Source organism: Diabrotica virgifera, chromosome 9 (assembly GCF_917563875.1).
Source record: "Diabrotica virgifera virgifera chromosome 9, PGI_DIABVI_V3a".
Classification (NCBI taxonomy): domain Eukaryota; kingdom Metazoa; phylum Arthropoda; class Insecta; order Coleoptera; family Chrysomelidae; genus Diabrotica; species Diabrotica virgifera.
This window is the reverse complement of record NC_065451.1, coordinates 56,636,129-56,651,405: the sequence shown is the minus strand read 5'-3', so window position 1 is coordinate 56,651,405 and position 15,277 is coordinate 56,636,129. Positions and strand designations below refer to the sequence as shown.

Here is a 15,277-nt window from a genome sequence, read left to right as displayed (position 1 = left end):
ATACTCAGTGACAAATATTCTCCAGCCTTAAAAATATGCCGAAATCTACAGGGTTATTAATTACTACGTGGTAGAGCAGACATACATTTTTTTTATGGTAGGTTAACCTGTAGATTTTCTCATATTTAGATTTCCCTCATAATGCTTGTTCTTACAATATGGGGTTTCACACTCCTGTACAAGATATTTAACGTAGTTTGACATTACTATAAAAGATTTCTAGTTTTCAAGCTGGATCCTAAAAAACTGATACGACTCTTAGTAATATTTGATTATTTTGAGCAGTGTATTTGATTGGTCTGACATTAGATTACATTTATTATGACAGACAAACAATAAAATAAACAAACAAACAACAAACCACTGATTACATATATGTTAATTCATATATCTGTGCTCTATGCGTAAAGCGAATTAAGTCCAAGAATGGTCGAAATTAGCAAATGCACTATCTTTATGTTAGAATTTGATACATATCTACATGTGTGTATAATTTGTCAAGTCCATCATCAATTTGTCCATTCCTAAACTGAGATATTGATTTTACACAAATGAAAAACAATCAATACTAACTGTGTAAAGCGGTACCCCGTCAAAAAATCTCCGACAAAATAGCCCCGACATAATATCCCGCACACAAAATAGCTCCGACAAAATAGCCTGCAGACAAAATAGCCGCGGAATAATAGCCCGCCGACAAAATAGCCCCGACAAAATAGCCCCGAAAAAAAGCTCCCTTCAGAATTCATCATGAAATAATTCCTTAAAAATACATTTTTTCAGAAATTGTAATTATCCTCTATTGAGATATTTATCTTAACCACATTAAATAAAAATTGTTTTTTCAGAGAACTCAAGTCCTGTCTTTCCTGCCTCTTGGAAGTTGGAACATTTAAGTTAAGCGAAAATCAATGTTAATTTATGATATAAACATTTTTTTCTGTTTTCGGGCAGCAGTAAAATGCATTTTAAATTAAATAAATTAAATACATTCTTCCTTTTTGTCAAATAATTTAAATTAAAAAAAGTTTTTGGACACCTTGTATAAATAATTATGTAATTGTTTATAAGAGGCTGTTTTAGCCGGGGCTATTTTAGTCGGGGCTGTTTTGACCGGGGCTATTTTGTGTGCGATCTATTCTGTCGGGGCTATTTTGTTTGCGGGCTGTTTTGACCGGGCTATTTTGACGGGTCAAGGTGTAAAGCGTGTTAAGTCCCGAACTTACACATATCACTTTTTACACTAAACATTATTTAAGAAACAGGAAGACTCAGTGTGTTAAGTCCCACAATTTTGCGATTTAACACACTGTACACTAATAAGTTATTACGTTAACTATCTGTACGCCGCGCGCCTTTAAAGCTGATTTGTCTTTTTTGCTAAAAGTAGTTGGAGAAAGTCGGATATACTTATAAACTATTATTCAAAAGAAAAGATCATATTCTTCGGGCATATTCCAACCGGATGAACAAGGAAATTTTAGAAAAAAATGTATAACTGAAGAAAAAAGGAATACAGTAAATCAATCTCTAATTGGAATCCCAGCTTATGAAAGCCACTACTTAAAACAAGATTGTGGAAAAAATTTGTTTCTCCACATTTGACGATAATGACACTAAAATATGAAGAATACAATCGTACCCTATCTGAAAAGAGTTTAAAACCTGTAAGCTATACTAAGTTTTGTGAGGAGTTCCACAACTTAAATTTAAAGATTAAAAAGTAGGGTGGGCCGAAAAAACTAAAATTATTTTTTCAAGTCATAATACCGTGGAAAAGTTGCGAATGTATGAGACTAAAAAGGGATAACAATTAAAAAAAATCGGTTTATATCTTCCGTTCACGCATGAGCCATAAACTTTGCCGAAATTGGTAAAAAACTGATTTTTTGCGATAATTTTTAACAGATTGAATTTAGCGTGGATACGTTTGTAATAGCTCATTTTCTCATTCTTAATAACCATACTAACTAAATTTAACCGTGTTATTAAAATCTCTTAACATTTTCCGTTCGCGCATAATGCATAACAGTAGCCAAAATGTGACAAAATTGCATATTTCATACATGTTTACTTTTTGATAATTAAGAATTTAGTTGAATGAAAATAATACTCACATATACATTTTGTTGAATTTGTATTGAGAACACTTACAATAAACACACTTTAGACACATCATTTTCAGAACTTTAGTAGGATATTATTTAAAAATATTGTTTGTGAATATAGAAAAAACCAAATTTTTTTACGAGATGCAAGTTTTCAAGTCGACAATATGGTCCAATGTCCACCAGTCCATTGTCCGTCCAGTCCATCTTGTATTATTTTAACACCTTTGTGCTATTAAATAGTAGAAGGCACTTTGAACAGTGATTTCTGTGTAAAGTCCGGCATTGCAGACCTTGATAACAATGTTGTTCTTATGAAGCCGTCGCGATTCTCAGCTCCGCAAACTTTTCCAGCGGCTTCTGCTACGAGTTTTACACATCGTTCTACTGCCTGTGTATGAACAGGAAATGACTTTGATATTACATCCCAGTTAGGGGCTGAATCACTCTGAATAATTAATGTTATTTCATCATCATTTATATCTTTTAATAATGGAGCAGAAGATAAGTCACAGTCTAAGTAATGAATTATTTCTGAATAGTCTCGACATGCAAAATTTAGTTTTGGCAGTTTGAATATTCTAATGTTAGATCTTGTTTTATCTAGCTCTCTAGCTGTCAGAATTCTGCGAAGTCTAAGCTCTCTTATATGTTTTCTGTTATCTTGTGTCATGGCCAACAATGTTCTGCATAGGCGAAAAAAGCATTACGCTCAATAACAGGGTCAACAACCCTGTTGACGAAATATCATTAACAACAACCCGAAATAAAATTAATTATTCAGAGTGATTCAGCCCCTAACTGGGATGTAATATTAAAGTCATTTCCTGTTCATACACAGGCAGTAGAACGATGTGTAAAACTCGTAACAGAAGCCGCTGGAAAAGTTTGCGGAGCTGAGAATCGCGAGGGCTTGATAATAACAACATTGTTATCAAGGTCTGCAATGCCGGACTTTACACAGAAATCACAGTTCAAAGTGCCTTCTACCACGGGCGCCCGTATAAAAATTTTCAGGTGGGGGCAGAAGTGAAGATGTTGCACTTTATATTTTGTACACTTTAGATATACCATATATATATATTATAATTTAAAGCACTCGAAAAGCCAGGGGAGGCCGTGGCCCCCCTGCTCATGGGTATGGGCGCCCATGCCTTCTACTATGTAATAGCAAAAAGGTGTTAAAATAATACAAGATGGACTGGACAATGGACTGGTGGATATTGGACCATATTGTCGAATTGAAAACTTGCATCTCGTAAAAAAATTTGGTTTTTTCTATATTCACAAACAATATTTTTAAATAAGAGCCTACTAAAGTTCTGAAAATGATGTGCTTAAATGATGTGCTTAAATTTATTTTAAGTGTTCTCAATACAAGTTTAACAAAATGTATATGTGAGTATTATTTTCATTCAACTAAACTCTTAATTGCGAAAAATTAAACGTGTATGAAATATGCAATTTTGGCACATTTTGGCTATTTTTATGCCTTATGCGCGAACGGAAAATGTTAAGAAATTTTAATAACACGGCTAAATTTAGTTAGTATGGTTATTGAGAATGAGAAAATGAGCTATTACAAACGTATCCACGCTAAATTTAATCTGTTAAAAATTATCGCAAAAAATCAGTTTTTTACCAATTTCGGCAAAGTTTATGGCTCATGCGCGAACGGAAGATATAAACCGATACTTTTTAAATTCTTACCCCTTTTTAGTCTCATACATTCGCAACTTTTCCGCGGTATTACGACTTGAAAAAAATAATTTTAGTTTTTTCGGCCCACCCTATTAGAAAGCCTAAATTAGATACCTGTTCAAAATGTGATAGGCTAGATATGCAACTTAAAATATGTTCTGAGAATGAAAACCAGGAGTTTTTAAAACAAAAAAATGACCACCTTGATAACGCGGAGTACGCGTATGAGTCCAAAAAGTTAGACAAAGAAAATTGAAAAGTTACCGATTCAACCAAAACTGTGACATTTGACATGCAGCAATGCCTTCCCACTCCACTCGTGAATAGTTCTGTAGCCTTTTACAAACGCCAACCTTGGACTTTTAATCTAACACTCTACGAATGCAGTGATGGCACAACTTGCTTTTACCTTTGGCATGAAGGTGTGGCTGGGAGAGGTGCTAATGAAGTTGGCTCATGTGTATACGAATTTATTTCTAAAGATTTAAAGCCTCTTGTGAAAAGTTTGATCATATAGGTACTCAGATACATGTGGTGATCAAAACAAGAATACACATGTAGCCCCTATGTGTATGGTAGCTCTGTAAAATTCTCCTAACTTGGAAGCGATTAATCATAAATTTTTTGTACCTGACCACAAGCACATTGAGTGTGATACATCACACGTCCTTATTTAAAAAAAATAAAACAGCTTTTGCTGGACGTTCCACCATCCTCAAACTTATACAAAGCACTGGTAACAAACGCCCTTTCGTGGAGAAGGAGATAAATCAAGGTAGCTTCTTTGACTTTGCTAAGTTGTTAAAAACCGACAGTGAAAAGATAATGTTATTGAAAACAATTTTTGCTGCAGAGATGTACAGTGGCTGAATTTTGTCAAAAACAAGCCTGAAATAATTTACTCTAAGAATACCTTAGACCTTAATCAACAGTTTCAATGCATTAGTTTCAAAAGAAGAGGCAAATAAACCATAAGCAAGGTGGACCCTGGTTTACGTTACCCAGGACAAAATTCTATACCCAAGAAGAAAAAAACTGACCTCCTCAAACTGCTTCCATACATTTCACCAGTATTTCACCACTTCGATAAAGAATAAACTTAAATGAAGCAGATAATACCTACACTGATGACATTCCTGATGAAGCAAATGAAGAGATAGTGCAACTACATAGTTGACAAAAAAAGAAAGAAAAAGCGAAAACCGCGAAAAAAAAATTACAGTTGCCAAGAAAATAAATCAACGAAACAAACTGCCAGGAAGAGTGAAAAAATATAAATATTAAATAATAAAACTTAAAAAAATATTGATTTGTTTTCCATATCAGTTTTTGTTTATTTTTTGTATTATTTTACTTAATTTCTATTATTACTTACTTGGTTTATGATGAATAAACACAAGTTTTTGTCTTGCTAAATCCTCTTCTATTATTATTTATTAAAACCTGCTACTTTGGTCTTAAAAATCCCCATTATTATTATTAAATGTTATTTTTATATACTTTTTGTTATAGTTTGTGTTATGCGTTAAGCGTGTTAAGTTCATGATATTTGTGCAAATTGTGTTAAGTCCATATACCTAAGAAAAACTTTATTATTTTTAAAAATGAATAACCATTTTCAATTTCGTTGCAAAACGAAAACACAGCCGAACCATATTCTAGTCCAATCAGAGAGTGCTGCAAGCACCCCTACCGGTTTCGAAACTTATTAGTCTCTCATCAGGAGGCACATATGCTGCTCTCCCCGATCCAACCAAAACAAACCCCAGCGTGCAGTCCGGGATTGCAACGAACGAAAAGGCATAGATGCTCTAGCTGCAACTGCTAGCAAAAAGACTAAGTTTTCACTCTAATGGCATATAAAACAACATAATGCTATTCTACATCCCACTAGAATGAAAACAATGGGAACCTTCTCTGGTTACACCTCCGAGGCTTCTACAATTTGCAAGCCATACGGATTCTGAGACTAAGGAAGATGAGGGAATTCTACAATTTACAATTCACGTCCCATCTGCTCAGCGCGGTAAAGTTCCAACGAGAATGGTTCCCTTCATACTCCACACAGAGTAAATGTAAATCAAAAATGAATAACCATTTTCAATTTCGTTGCAAAAGGAAAATACAGCCGAACCATATTCTAGTCCAATCAGAGAGTGCTGCAAGCACCCCTACTGGTTTCGAAACTTATTAGTCTCTCATCAGGAGGCACATATGCTGCTCTCCCTGATCCAACCAAAACAAACCCCAGCGTGCAGTCCCGGATTGCAACGAATTTTGGTTGGATCGGGGAGAGGAGCCATAATATGTGCCTCCTGATGAGAGACTAACAAGTTTCGAAACCGGTAGGGGTGCTTGCAGCACTCTCTGATTGGACTACAATATGGCTCGGCTGTGTTTTCGTTTTGCAACCAAATTGAAAATGGTTATTCATTTTTGATTTACATTTACTGTGTGTGGAGTATGAAGGGAACCATTCTCGTTGTAACTTTACCGCGCTGAGCAGATGGGACGTGAATTGTAAATTGTAGAATTCCCTCATCTTCCTTAGTCTCAGCATCCGTATGGCTTGCAAATTGTAGAAGCCTCGGAGGTGTAACCAGAGAAGGTTCCCATTGTCTTCATTGTGGTGGAATGTAGAATAGCATTATGTTGTTTTATATGCCATTAGAGTGAAAACTTAGTCTTTTTGCTAGCAGTTGCCGCTAGGGCATCTATGCCATTTCGTTCGTTGCAATCTGGGACTGCACGCTGGGGTTTGTTTTGTTTGGATCGGGGAGAGCAGCATATGTGCCTCCCGATGAGAGACTAATAAGTTTCGAAACCGGTAGGGGTGCTTGCAGCACTCTCTGATTGGACTAGAATATGGTTCGGCTGTGGTGTTTTCGTTTTGCAATGAAATTGAAAATGGTTATTCATTTTTTTTGTTTACATTTACTCTGTGTGGAGTATGAAGGGAACCATTCTCGTTGGAACTTTACCGCGCTGAGCAGATAGGACGTGAATTGTAAATTGTAGAATTCCGTCATCTTCCTTAGTCTCAGCATCCGTATGGCTTGCAAATTGTAGAAGCCTCGGAGGTGTAACCAGAGAAGGTTCCCATTGTTTTCATTCTGGTGGGATGTAGAATAGCATTATGTTGTTTTATATGCCATTAGAGTGAAAACTTAGTCTTTCTTTTTATTATTTTTCTTATAATACTTATATGGTTTGTTTATATTGTTTATTGATTATGTTACTACGATCGAGTGAAAAGAAGCGAGTTATTCACAGCATTGCAAGACATGGACGTTTCTCCAAATCTTATTAGAATTATAAAATTAACTCTCCAAAGAACAATGAATAAAGTCAAGATAAACAATACTATAACAGAAAGCTTTGAGGTCAAACAAGGAGTGCGGCAGGGTGATCCATTATCGTCTATAATGTTTAGCATATTACTTGAAAAGGTTATACAGGAAGCAAACATTAATAGAACAGGTCTGGTCTATCACAAAAAACATCAGTGCTTGGCATTCGCAGACGATTTGGTAATCTTGGCTAGGAGCAAAATAGAACTTATAGAAACAGTCATGAAGCTCGATGAGAGGGCAGCAACCAAAGGATTGTATATAAATGAAGTAAAAACAAAGTATATGGAATGGACAAATAAGCAATTCGTTCGGGGGCAATATATAACAATGACAACAGCGAAGGGAACACAGTACAAATTCGAAGAAGTTGAGAGATTTGATTACTTAGGAACTGTTTTCTCAAGAGACACTAACTGTGAAGAAGAAATACAAAAGAGGATTATGTCGGGCAACCGCGCTATATTTGCTCTTAATGGGTTGTTAAGAAGTAAAAATATATCACGAAGAGCAAAACTAAGAACTTACAAGACCGCAATAAGGCCGATAGTAACCTATGCTTCTGAAACATGAGTCACAACAAAAAAACATCAAGAGTTGTTATTAGTTTGGGAGAGGAAAATACTGCGCAAAATCTTCGGTAGAAAAAACTTAAATGGACAGTGGGTAACAAGAATAAATAAGGAACTAACTGAGCTCTATCAAGATCCTAACATACTAGCAGTAATTAAGGCGCAAAGACTTAGATGGTTGGGCCATGTGCAGAGGATGATTCCATCTAGAATTCCCAGAATGGTACTATCTAGTGCATTGGCAGGGAAAAGACGAAGAGGAAGACCGAGGTCACGATGAAGTAATGGAGTTAGAGAAGATATGAGAAGAATTAACGTAAGGAACTAGGAAAGAAAAGCGACTGACAAAAGGGAGTGGAAAAGAATATTACATCAAGCCATGGGCCTACTAGGCTCGTAGTGCTTACATATTTATATTATGTTACTAACAGCCGGTTTCCGAAACGTTATTCAAATCTCCGATCATCTAATCGGCTGTCAGATTTGATCAACTGTTAACCTGTGATGGGTTTCTCAAACGCCAATTATTGTAAAATTGCATGATCATTGATCATGTAATCGATGATCTGACATACGATTTGGTAGCGATACTGTCACAATTGGCTGTTATCCTTCAAAATTTCAATTATATTAACCTCTAAATCCAAACTTGTATCTTTAGATTCTAAAGGTGCATTCTCTCTTACGTACTGTCACTTTTGTTTGGAGCAAGAATTGAACGAGAGCATTTTAGAAATGAGGCTAGGTAATGTGACGAGAGTTGGAGATATAAAACAGTTTATTTATGATCTCTATTTTATAATCGTATTTTTATTTTTGGTCTATATATTTACTTTTTATATTTATTTTTAATTGATTTACCGGCTGTTTTATTGCCTTCAAAGTTAGCGACTATAATTTCTCACACGTTTTCCCTCTTATTCACATCGCTATAATCATTATGTTCTGCTTTTTAGAGCTCTGGCCTCTCAAAAATAGCTCTATGAGTCTAGCATCCTTGTTATCTTACATTTTTAAAAGAAAAAAATATAAATTATATAATCAAATATAAAAAATGTCCGAGATATCCATGTTCTGCAAGTTAAATAAATATTTTAAATTATTTCTCCCATAAAAAAATCTTATTTTTATTGAATAATATGATTTATATCATTTATATATGTGTTATTTGACAATTTTTTCCCGGTATTTGTTAATTACAGTAATTAAAAAACAAAAAAAAAAACTCTTAACAGCCCGTTAATCGACGGATAGTCGCAGATTAGGTAACAGTCCATTTTTACCGCCGTTTGACAAGCGAAACTGGTTAATCGACCTTTCGGAGACTCAAAACACTCATGATCGGCTGTTAACTAACGATTAATCTTCTGTCAGGTGATCGACTGTTGTTAAAACTAGTTTGGTTGACGTTTCTGACGCATTTAATCTATTGTTAATCGTCGATTACATAATTTTTGAGATGATCATCCTTTCGGAAACCGGGCGTAAGAGAAATAAATATTTAATTGATCAAAGTATTTAAAAGAATTTTGAGGGATACATTCTTGTAAAAACTCCAAAAGTATCTCGAAAACTCGAACATATTACTTCAAACTTTAAAGCGTTTATCTCAAAAGAGTGTGTTAGGACTTAACTCTCTGTACGCACTGAGCACAGATATATTAAAATAATATAAACATCAACATCACAAATATATCAAAAGGATTCTCTTCTAACCTCTTAAAAAGCGTACGATCTTCATGAGCGGTAAATATTTTTGGTCTTCCAGAACCTTGCTTTCTTTCGAGAGTTTCTTGCTGTCTCCATCTTTTATTAATACATATTAAAAACTATTGTTCTGCTTACATTAAAATGGTTCGCTACGGCAGATAGTGACCAACCATCTTTTAATTTCGTTACAATTCTCACTTTTAGTTCTTTGCTAGCATGTGGAGCCATTTTTGAGGTTGAACAGAATAAGTTATCTGGCAAATTTTAAGATTTGGCAGTGACAGTGGCATGTATTTGGTATGTATGTAAATAATAAATATTTATCCTTCAAAATACACTGCTCAATTTTCTACAAAATATGCGTTAAGTGTCGTATCAGTTTTTTTTAACCAGCTGTACGTTCCAAGTCTATCCTCATTAGCATTTGTGGAAATTAAGAAATTAAAAAATTACAAACATACATTTACAAACTAAAACATCGAAGACAAATATACGTTCGTGGCGGAAGAGAGAAGAGCGAAAAGTTTGATAGATTACATAGTTTATACGATAAACCTAGAAGATAAAATACATAACGTCTTAACTGAAAAGGAACCGGAACTAGCTACAGAGCACAGGATGGTTACTGCAAAACTCGAGGATGAAAAAATAAAGGAGGTGGAAAGAAAAGATTACCAAAGAGTAAAAGTAAATAAGCTCAAATTAGAACAGGTGCGCGAACATTACAAAAAAGAAACAAATAGAAGATTAAGACAACTAGAAAACCAAAAAGAAGCATGGACACTGGAAGAAAGATGGAACGCCTTCAAATTAGTCATAAAATCTACAGCAACAGAAATATGTGGAATCAGAAAACATAACAAACTCCATAAAAGAACGAGATGGTGGAACAATGAAGTTAAAACAGCAGTGAAGAAAAAGAAAATATCATGGAAAAAATACATTGAGACCGAACTGGAAGAAGATAAAGAAGAATACAAAAGGCTGAGACGATTAGCGAAAAACACCATAAAACAAGTAAAAACAAAAACGTGGGAAGAGTTTGGAGAAGAATTACAACAAAACTATGTAACAAATAATAGAAGCTTCTGGACAACAATCAGACATATGAAGAAAGGAAAACATAAAGAAATAACAGCCGTAAGGGATACAACAAACCAAATCCAAACAACTCCAGAACAAATAGCTAAAGTCTGGAAAGAATACTATGAAAACAAATTTAGAAATGCAATAATAGATGATAGAAATAAAACATATCAAGATAACGAGAACAAAGAATTAGAGCAAATAAATAGAGAAGAAGTAATATTGGAAGTATCAAACGTAAAAATAGGTAAAGCTGGAGGGGATGATGACATAGACCCGGAAATGGTCAAGTACATGGGAGAAGAAGGGATAAACTGGTTGTTGAAAATATACAAAGAGGCATGGGAAAAGCAGCAAATCCCAAAAGACTGGCAAAGTAACCTTATAGTGCCAATATGCAAAAAGGGAGAACACGTCAACTGCGAAAATTATAGAGCAATATGTTTATCATCGGTATGTTTTAAAATATACACGAAAATAGTAGAGAAGAGGCTAAGACAAGAGGTAGAAAAAGAACTGGGAGAAGAACAAGCAGCGTTTAGACCAGAAAGACAGACAAACGATAACATTTACATCATTAGAAATATAATAGAAAGAAGTATTGACTCGGGGGGAAAGCTCATTCTAGCCTTCATAGATCTAAGGGCAGCATTCGACTCTATAAAAAGACAAATTATATGGAAATGCTTGCAGAACATGAAAGTACCAAGTACACTGATAAAAATAATTGAAAATATATACGGAGTAGTAAAAGGACGTGTACAGATAGCAGGAGAAAGATCTGAAGAATTCAATTGGGAAAGAGGTATCAAGCAAGGAGACAGTCTTAGTCCGCTACTATTCATAATAGTCATGAATGAATTGACTAGAAATACTGGAGAAAGAACGAACCAAATACAGACAACAATAGGATACCAAAGATTACAGCCAATAAAAATAGAAGCCCTATTGTATGCGGATGACATAGTCCTTATAGCAGATTCCGTGACAAAAATGCAAAAACTCATAAATATATGGACAGAAGAAATAGAGAAATTAAAAATGGAAATAAACATCGAGAAAAGTAAAATAATGGTCATCGGCGAAAAGGAAGAAAATGAAGTAATTATAAAATGCAAAAATACTCAACTGGAAATAGTTACAGCATATGATTATCTTGGAAGTATTATTACCAATGATGGGAAAATAGACCTCGAAATAACAAACAGAACTAAAAAATTAAATAAACTGTACTACGCACTAGCGCCAATTCTGAGGAAAAAAAAATTGTCCCACGAAACAAAAATTAAAATATATAATACGATTGTGATACCGACGATACTGTATACAAGCGAAAATTGGACTTTACAGAAAAAGCACACTAGTAGGATAAATGCAATTGAGATGAGACATTTACGTGCTATAGCCGGAAAGACCAGATGGGATAGAATAAGAAATGAGACAATAAGAGGGATAACTAAACAGGAACCAATAATGAATAAAATAATAAAGAAGCAATTAAACTGGTATGGACATCTGATGAGAATGAAACCTAGTAGACTGGCAAGGAAAATTCACGAAACAAGGAATATTACAAAAAAGAAAAAAGGCAGGCCGAAGAAAAAATGGATACAGCAAATAGTAGAAGCAGGAAAAATCAAACAGAAAACGCTAGAAGAAATGAAACTAATAGCACAGGACCGAAAAAAATGAAAGAGATGGGTGAATATGTAGCTAAATTAAACCCAAGTCCGACACCTGAAAGGGTATAAGGAAGGGGAGAAAGAAAGAAAGAAAGACCGCAATAAGGCCGATAGTAACCTATGCTTCTGAAACATGAGTCACAACAAAAAAACATCAAGAGTTGTTATTAGTTTGGGAGAGGAAAATATTGCGCAAAATCTTCGGTAGAAAAAACTTAAATGGACAGTGGGTAAGAAGAATAAATAAGGAACTAACTGAGCTCTATCAAGATCCTAACATACTAGCAGTAATTAAGGCGCAAAGACTTAGATGGTTGGGCCATGTGCAGAGGATGATTCCATCTAGAATTCCCAGAATGGTACTATCTAGTGCATTGGCAGGGAAAAGACGAAGAGGAAGACCGAGGTCACGATGAAGTAATGGAGTTAGAGAAGATATGAGAAGAATTAACGTAAGGAACTAGGAAAGAAGAGCGACTGACAAAAGGGAGTGGAAAAGAATATTACATCAAGCCATGGGCCTACTAGGCTCGTAGTGCTTACATATTTATATTATGTTACTAAGAGAAATAAATATTTAATTGATCAAAGTATTTAAAAGAATTTTGAGGGATACATTCTTGTAAAAACTCCAAAAGTATCTCGAAAACTCGAACATATTATTTCAAACTTTAAAGCGTTTATCTCAAAACAGTGTGTTAGGACTTAACTCTCTGTACGCACTGAGCACAGATATATTAAAATAATATAAACATCAACATCACAAACATATCAAAAGGATTCTCTTCTAACCTCTTAAAAAGCGTACGATCTTCATGAGCGGTAAATATTTTTGGTCTTCCAGAACCTTGCTTTCTTTCGAGAGTTTCTTGCTCTCTCCATCTTTTATTAATACATATTAAAAACTATTGTTCTGCTTACATTAAAATGGTTCGCTACGGCAGATAGTGACCAACCATCTTCTAATTTCGTTACAATTCTTACTTTTAATTCTTTGCTAGCATGTGGAGCCATTTTTGAGGTTGAACAGAATAAGTTATCTGGCAAATTTTAAGATTTGGCAGTGACAGTGGCATGTATTTGGTATGTATGTAAATAATAAGTATTTATCCTTCAAAATACACTGCTCAATTTTCTACAAAATACGCGTTAAGTGTCGTATCAGTTTTTTTTTAACCAGCTGTACGTTCCAAGGCTATCCTCATTAGCATTTGTGGAAATTAAGAAATTAAAAAATACAAACATAATTCTCTATGACTAACTTTAGACAAACAGCTCCCCACTCCTCAACTTATTCGGTTAAGACTATAAAGTGCAGGAACGTAGTTAAATCACATCATTTGAGAAAGGCAAACAATTTTGTGGGAGTATTGAAAACAAAATTTTTAGTGTTTTATTATTAGATAAAATGAGCTTTCCTCAAGTAATGGTCGAATACATCACCCATTCTTACTTAGAGCAGAAGCGGTCAGTTATTCCAGAAGCGGTTAGAGCAATTTATGGAGGAATGTGTAATATGTACAGAAATTGGGTGGAGAAGAACAAATCAAGAAACAGAAAATTTAATAATAATATCTATGTAAACAGAACAAGTTTTATAAAAGGGCAAGAAGTAAACTGGCTAAATATATAATATGTAGAAATTTTTGAAAATGAATTAGGTAATAGCAAAATTATTAAAACGGCAAATGTCACTAGAAAAGTAGAGAAAAGAGAGACAGCGAAAAAATTACTTACTGATGGTTTTAAAATGATGATAATATTTTTTTTTTTTTTTGAGTGAATTTGATGGCCTTGGCCGAGCCAATTAGCCAGACATTTTGTTATTTTAAAAACAAACAAATTTGATTTTTCAATCAGAGGAATTTTTTCTGTATTTCTAACTCTAAATACATAACAAACTAACATTATTATCTACAATTATTATCTAAATAATACTCTGTTTTGGTTGTTCATTTTTTTTTGTAAATTTTAATTTTTTTTTGTATTTTTTTTGCATTTTTTTTTATATTGTTAATTTGTTTTTTTTTATTAATTTTTTTATTGTTATTTTTTATAAATTGTTTTTTTTTACTACGCTAAGACGTAAACCCGATTCATCCTCGCGGAGGTTTACATCTTCTTAGTTTTTTTTTTGCATTTTTTATTTTTTTTTGTTTTTTTAATCATTTTAAAAATTATAGAGAAAGAATGCTAGAAATTGAAAGTAACGTAGAGGAGAACCTTAAAATAGAATACCGTGTAATTTTTAAATTGTAGAATAATACGTTTTGTATTTAAAACCGCTAGAAAAATAATTATCTCTAAAGCTCTAACCGTTGGTGGAATATTGACTTTAAAGACACTTTAAATATATCGATCGAGGAGCAGCGTGAAAATGTCGATATAGACAAGGCGAAAATGGCGGGTTCGTTGGAAAAATAGTCCCATGAGATTTTTTGCATAATCACATTCGTGAAACACCCCAGAATAAGGTTCAAGAAGTTGTCCACGCGAAAAATGGTCCAATTTTTTTTAACATTTTTTTTAATCAAATTGCAAAAATCAATATTTTCGGCCCGGAAATTTTTTTTTTAGATTTTTCGGACCATTTCGGACATAAAGGGTTTCTTATAATTTTTCTCTAAAGTTGATCGTATTCGAGTTATAAGCAATTTAAAATTTGAAAAACGCGAATATCGCCATTTTTAAGACTTAATAACTCTGTTAAAAATGATTATTATGAAAGTCAGAAAGTGACTAAATCAAATTTAAACCCCCCTTCATGATCCTGAAGAAATTTTTGTCATTAATCTATTACTAAGCTGTAATTTTTAATTATTAATAATGAGTGGTAAGATCGTATTGACGCGGCTGTAAATGTGAGTGCGAGTGTGATGCTCCATTGGACTGCCTGAATGGCATCTCTTTCGCACTCATCATGGACGGCCGCCTAATACGTGCATTGCGCTCATTACTTTTACTTAAAAATAACAGCTTAGTGATCAAATAATGACAAAAATTTCTTCAGTGTCTTGTAGAAGGGGCTTTAAACTTTGAGATAATTACTTTCTGACTTTCATAGTTAT

At 34.0% G+C, this 15,277-nt stretch overlaps 1 protein-coding gene across 1 annotated transcript in view; it reads right to left on the bottom strand.

Moving 5' to 3' along the window:
- The window catches only part of LOC114339583 (dynein axonemal heavy chain 1-like), a 452,416-nt gene that overhangs the window by 189,593 nt on the left and 247,546 nt on the right, over positions 1-15,277 (bottom strand). The gene's annotated exons all lie outside the window — the stretch shown is intronic.